We start from the raw sequence: 6247 nt of genomic DNA on the forward strand, positions 1-6247 counted from the left end.
TTTAGAAATCTTGATGTAAATATGATATGTCTTTAGAATCTGTTTTATTCTGGATGCACGTTTGGTAATTCAACAAATATTTACTGAGAGCCAGGCACTCTGGTAGGTCCCAGAAATGCAAAGACAATTAAGACATGGTTCATTCCTTCAAAGAGTCTGAGACTATGGGAGAAAATGGACAGAAGTGAAGTGAAAGTCACTCAGTCATGTCCGACTCTTTGGGACCCCCTGGACTATATAGTCCATGGAACTCTCCAGGCCAGAATACTGGAATGGTTAGCCTTTCCCTTCTCCAGGGGATCTTCCCAATCCAGGGATTGAACCCAGGTCTCCCTTACTGCAGGCGGATTCTTTACCAGCTGAGCCACAAAATGGACAGAGAAATAGACAATTACAAAATAGTGTGCCTACTGCCCTTTAGTTTACAAGTCTATACAGGCTGTCAGGGCAGCCCAGAGGGAGGGAAATTAGCCTAAACTGGGTGATGAGGAAAGTCAGGAAGTATTTCTGGCAAGAAGTGACATATGAATGGAGGCAATTTGTATGAATCCAGGGTAGCAATGTGTTTCATAATCAGACTCCCCTATAGCCTTAGCTGACCTTCTCCATTTCCTCCTTTCTGATGGCTGGAATTTCACACAATGGCAGGATCTCTGCAGTTGTCTTGGACCACAGGTGACTCTGATGACAGAAACCATGTTCTATGACATTAGGTCAGAAAGATAGATGTAATCCAGGTGTGTGGAAATAAGAAGCCATCATACCCACCTGAATTAGCCTGGTTATGAATTTCTCTTGTGGGAAAGCCCAACATCTTTTTTTAACACACTGTTATTTGGGGTTTATTCGATCTTAATCCTAGCTAATTCAGAGTAATGCTGATGCTATTCTCAATTAGACACTCTAAGAGGAGACTTCAGCCTAGTAAAGGAGAGAGAAAAGATGGCTTCGATGTAAGACAAGTTCTTCTTAAAGTGTCTGTGAGACCAAGGAGAGGATAAATGTTCAGTAAGTAATAATGGCCATGGAGCTATAGATAAAGATTTTGAAGGGGATCAGGATATGTCACCCCAAAATAGGTCACATTGGCATAAGGATTATTTTGAGTGGAGGCAGTTGATAATCAACAGATGAAAGAGAAATTCTCTCTCCTCCCTTTATCTGCCTAAAAGCAGGGCGTGAATTTCCCTTGTGAAGGTGGATGCTCTCCCAGACAAGGAAGAGGACAGCAGCTCACATCACTGAAGTTGGCAATGGAGATGAGTCTGCAGCCACAAACCTCTAAAATAATCTTTGTCTTCCATTAGTTCCTAAAGCAGGGTGTGCTAAGTCACTTCAGTCATGTCCAACTCTTTATGATCCTATGGACTATATCCCTCCAGGCTCCTCTGTGCATGGGATTCTCCAGGCAAAAATACTGGAATGAGTTGTCATGTCCTCCTCCTGGGGATCTTCCCAACCCAGGGATCAAACCCATGTCTGTTATGTCTATCTGCATTGGCAGGCAGGTTCTTTACCACTAGCGCCACCTGAGAAGCCCACCAAAGAGCTTACTGGAAAAGTCAGTTCTAACATGTTACCCCAGAAGATTTACTTCATCAGAAATCTGGGGCTGGGGCCTGGAAATCTGTTTAATAAATTCCACAGGCAATCTTGATACACGCTCAAGTCTGAGAATTAAAGAGACAAGCTCATTTGCTAAGACTGAGAAGGAAGTGGTGAGGTTAAAGACTTCAAGAGGATGGGAAACTTTGAAAGAACTATTGGGAAGAAAAAGAGAGATTGATCGAGAACTTACAAAAGGATAGCCTGAGATACATTCTGCCAAACTCCACGTGCTGAATTCTAGGACTGGGTGTAAAGGTGGAGGGAGAGGTCCAATAGGCTTTTGAACAGAAAAAAAAAAAAAAAACTAGTGTAATATAAGCAGCTGCAATACGAATTCTCTGACAGCATATATACGGCCATAGAAATAACTGATGACAAGAAGGCATCCTGGTAGGGAGAGAGAACACTGCTTTTATTTATTTTTTAAGCCCTTTGTTTCTTTTACTTTTGGCTGTGCTGGGTCTTCATTGCTGCATTTGGGCTTTCTCTAGTTGAGGCCAGCCAGGGCCACTCTCTGATTGCGGTGTCCTCTCTTATTGCAAAGCGCCGACTCTAGCGCATGAGCTTCAGTAGCTACGGCACATGAGCTCAGCAGTTGTGGCGCACGGGCTTAGTTGCTCTGCAGCATGTGGGATCTTTCCGACAAGAGAGCCAACCTGTGTCCCCTGCATTGGCAGGCAGATTCTTATCCACTGTACCACCAGGGAACTCCAGAACACTGCTTTCAGAGTCCACATAACCGGGATTCATTTCCTAGCTCAGCCACGACCGGCCATGGGAGTTTAAGAAATTTACTTAATCCCTCTGAGCCTGTTTCCTCAACATGGGACTGGAAATACAACCGCGGCATGGAGGCCCCACCTGCATTAAATACGGCACATGGAAATTCCTAGCTCAAAACCTGACAGGAGAGAGCTAAGGCTATGCATTTGTGTATGTGTCAGATTGTGTCCTATTAATGTGCGAACCCTGTAACATTTGTTCCTCCATCTTGTCCCTTTCTTGGTTCTCCTGGGCTAAGCTGGACTCCACTTAGGCTCTCACTTCGGGACTCAGGTCAGTGGAGAGATCCCAGGATACCCCATAGGCTCTTGGCAGAGAGTGGAACAAAGACAGTGACCCCATTGAAAGCTTCTGTTTGGGGACTTCCTTAGCAGTCCAGGGGTTAAAAATCTACCTGCCAATGGAGGGGACATAGGTTCAGTCCCTGGTCTGGGAAGATAATACCTCGGAGCAGCTAAGCCCCTGCACCACATCTGCTGAGCCTGTGTGTCTAGAGCCTGTGCTCTGCAACAAGAGAAGCCACTGCAACGAGAAGCCTGCACATGACAAAGAGTAGTCCCTGCTCACTGCAACTAGAGAAAGCCCATGAGCAGCAGTAAAGACTCAGTGCATCCATTAAAAAAAAAACAAGTTCTGTTTGGCTGAGAGTGGAAGCTGTTACATCTATCCACACTCCACTGGCCAACTCAAGTTACAAGGCCCAAACCAAAGCCAGTCAAATGGGCATGAGACTTCTGCTCAGGAAGACATGGCAAGGGTGGAGAAAGAATAAACAATGCAAACAAACAATACACTCTATTACCTATTATAATGGCTCTGAGGAATTTCAAATGGGATCTGCGGGGCTCTGGTTGAAAGCAAAAGTCCGAGAACACCCAGAAGGCAACCTGGTCCCTGCCAAGACAGTAAAGGTTTGCCACAATTCTGGAAACTTAATTCCTTTTGCTATGTCTACACGTTGGTTCTTTCTGATTGGTGACCACCAATGGTCAGTGTATTCATTTGCTAGGGCTGCCACAGCATCTAACCATTCTGGAGGCTGGAAGCCCAAGGTCAAAGTCCAAGGTCAAGGAGTCGGGGAGTTGGCTTCTACTGAGGACTGAGGGAAGGTCCGTTCCAGGCCTCAGTCCTTGGTTTGTAGACGAGCACCTTCATGTTCACATGACATTCTCCCTGTACGACTGACTATATCCAAATATCCTTTTTATTAAGGACTTAATAAAAGATCTCCTTTTATTAAAGGACCACCCTACTCCAGCAGGGCTAAGTCATAATTAATTATATCTGCAAAGACACCGCCTCCAAAAAAAGGTCCTATTCACAGGACTTTATATGTGAAATCTTAAAAAAAATGGTACAAATGAACTTATCTACAAAACAGAAATGGAATTAAAGAAGCTGAAAACAATCTTATGGTTACCAAGGGGGCAAGGCAAGAAGGGATAAATGAAAGACTGGGATTGACATATACGCACTACTACATATAAAATAGATAACCAATTTAAGATCTACTATACAACACAGGGAACTCCACTCAGTCCTTTGTAATGACCTATATGGAAAAGAATCTAAAAAAGAAGGGATATAGGTATATGCATAACTGACTCACTTTGTTGTACAGCAGAGAGTAATATAACATTATAAATCAGCTATACTCCAAAAAAAAAAAAATTTAAGTCCTATTCTAGGCTATTGGGGGCTAGATTTCAATGTATGAGTTTGGAGAAACATAATTCAACCCATAAGAGGCAACAGTAAAACCCTTACAAGACCTGGCTTGTTTTCCAGAAACAACAAGAAATTGGACAGCAGTTCTTTCACTCGACAGACTTTCTGGCTGAGAAAAGAACTCCAAGGAGCGAATTTTAGCAGCTCACAAAGGGGAATCGTGAACTGAGTCCCCTTAGCACCCTAAACTGGGAACTGCCATCCCCGGTTCACTGGTGCAAACAGGGCACAGAACACCTTTTGAATGAACCGGTTCTGCATAGACACGCAGTTATCAATGAGGATTGTCAGCCCAGCCGAATCCACTGCCTGAGATGCATGCGTGTAATTACCTAAGCTCCTCCTCCCAGAGACCAGGGAGAATCCAGGCTGCCTATTTCTGACCCAACGTGCGTTCGGCTGGTTATCCATCCCAAAGAGACTGAGTGGGAAAGGGAGGCGGGTTCGCCACCATCCTCACGTGCGGTGGTGGCCACAGGAGTCACAGCCGACAGGTGAGACCTCTGCTTGGGGCACCTCGATGTCTCCGCTAGAACTCTGCCCGCTCTCAACACCTGTCTTCCCCCAACCTTTCTTCTTTTAATAGAAGCCACAGTCCCTTTCGGCACCGCCAAGAACAATGCCTCCCCCTCCGCGTGCGCCTCTCTCCCTCTCTAGAAAGGTTACTCCTTTCACCAGCAGACAATGGGAGCTCTCAGATGACGCCTTCTGCCCTTTCCCAGAGTAAATTACCATTGTTCGCTCAGGTGGGATTCACGGCTTCCCTCCCATCCTGGTGATTCTTTTCACTTTCTTTATGAACTCGTGCCCATCCGCCTCCTTTCTACACACACACATACATACACGCACACACATGCACGTTTGCATATTATGACCTGTATATAAAGACTCAACCAGGCAGGTCGGGAAGGAGCGCCCGCAGCTCCCATGTGCCCTGTGAAAGTCATACACTGACTGTAATAGACACGGGGGTCACATTCTAAGCCCAGTCTGGAGGCTGAGCACACACACCTTCTCCTGTTACAGCTTTTCTCAGCATCACGATCCCATGACCTGGCCATAGGCACAGGCAGGGGCTCAGGCTGGTCTGCAGGGAAGGAACCTGGGCTGCGACACGGTTGGTCAGGTGGGGGGATGATCATCACTCATGGGTTAGATTCTTGCTTGACACCTTTTGTTATCTTTCCAGAGATTTGGATGTGAAATTCAAATCCCTTTGCAAGAAATTCACAACGCCCCACACAATGCGAGTGCAGTCATTCCACGCAGGCTTTTTGCAGACAGCATTCTCAAATGTAATTCTCTACTTTTGCTGGGATGTGTCCCCCAAACTCTCTGTTGGGGTATTTCCCCTTATTTTTTCACTTCGTTAACACCTTCATATCCTTCTGAAAGTTCAAAGTTCCCTCTTACTAGGAACCTCCCTGATCACAAGAGCTCCTTCCTCTACCCATGCACACTTCCTTTTCTGAAAATGTATTCACAACACCACTGTAATTCTTGCCTTCCCACTTATGGAAACAATGATGTGATAAGGGATGGCTCCATACTCATCGTCCCCTCATGTCCACTTAGTTATGGATTTCTGTGGGAAAACCAACCTCAGAATCTCAAAGGCTGAGAACCACAGAGATTGTTCTTACTACTTGTTAGAAGGAGGTCCGGCTGTGGCTTCCCTCCTTGTCCCTGGTTGGGGTGGGGGGGGGGTAGGTCAAAGGAACAGTCCCCATTGGGAACCTACTTTTCCCTTGTTAGAACAAGAGAAGTGGGAAAGCAGGAGAAACATTCTGATGGATCCCAAAGCTTCTCCAGGGAACTGGCACACTGCCCTTTCCAATCATATTGGCAGAATCAAATCATATGCTAAGCCTGACACAGGTGAGGTAAGAAAGCACTCTCCTCCCAAAGTCAGGCATGGTAAACTCCATGACAACAAGCAGAGATGGAGACTCTTCTTACAGCAATGGGGAGAGAAAATAATTGGGAACAATAATGCTACAGACCAATAGCTTTCTTCTTCCATCTTCACCAGTAGGAATTAAGTCTGTGCATGGTTGTCTGGTGTGTTTTTTTTAATTTTGTTGAAGTGGAGTTGATTTATAATGTTTTGTTAATTTCTTCTGTACAG

At 45.3% G+C, this 6247-nt stretch overlaps 1 long non-coding RNA gene across 1 annotated transcript; it reads right to left on the minus strand.

The window, feature by feature from the left end:
- Positions 1–2494: 2494 nt before the first annotated feature.
- LOC145516631 (uncharacterized) lies at positions 2495–4930 on the minus strand. Its single transcript, XR_014061570.1, has 2 exons — positions 4852–4930; positions 2495–2785 (listed from the first exon to the last, which is right to left on the minus strand). It is a non-coding gene; the product is annotated as an uncharacterized LOC145516631 (long non-coding RNA).
- Between the last annotated feature and the right edge of the window lie 1317 nt (positions 4931–6247).

This window comes from Giraffa tippelskirchi, chromosome 8, assembly GCF_054371585.1.
Source record: "Giraffa tippelskirchi isolate mGirTip1 chromosome 8, T2T-mGirTip1v1.2.pri, whole genome shotgun sequence".
Classification (NCBI taxonomy): domain Eukaryota; kingdom Metazoa; phylum Chordata; class Mammalia; order Artiodactyla; family Giraffidae; genus Giraffa; species Giraffa tippelskirchi.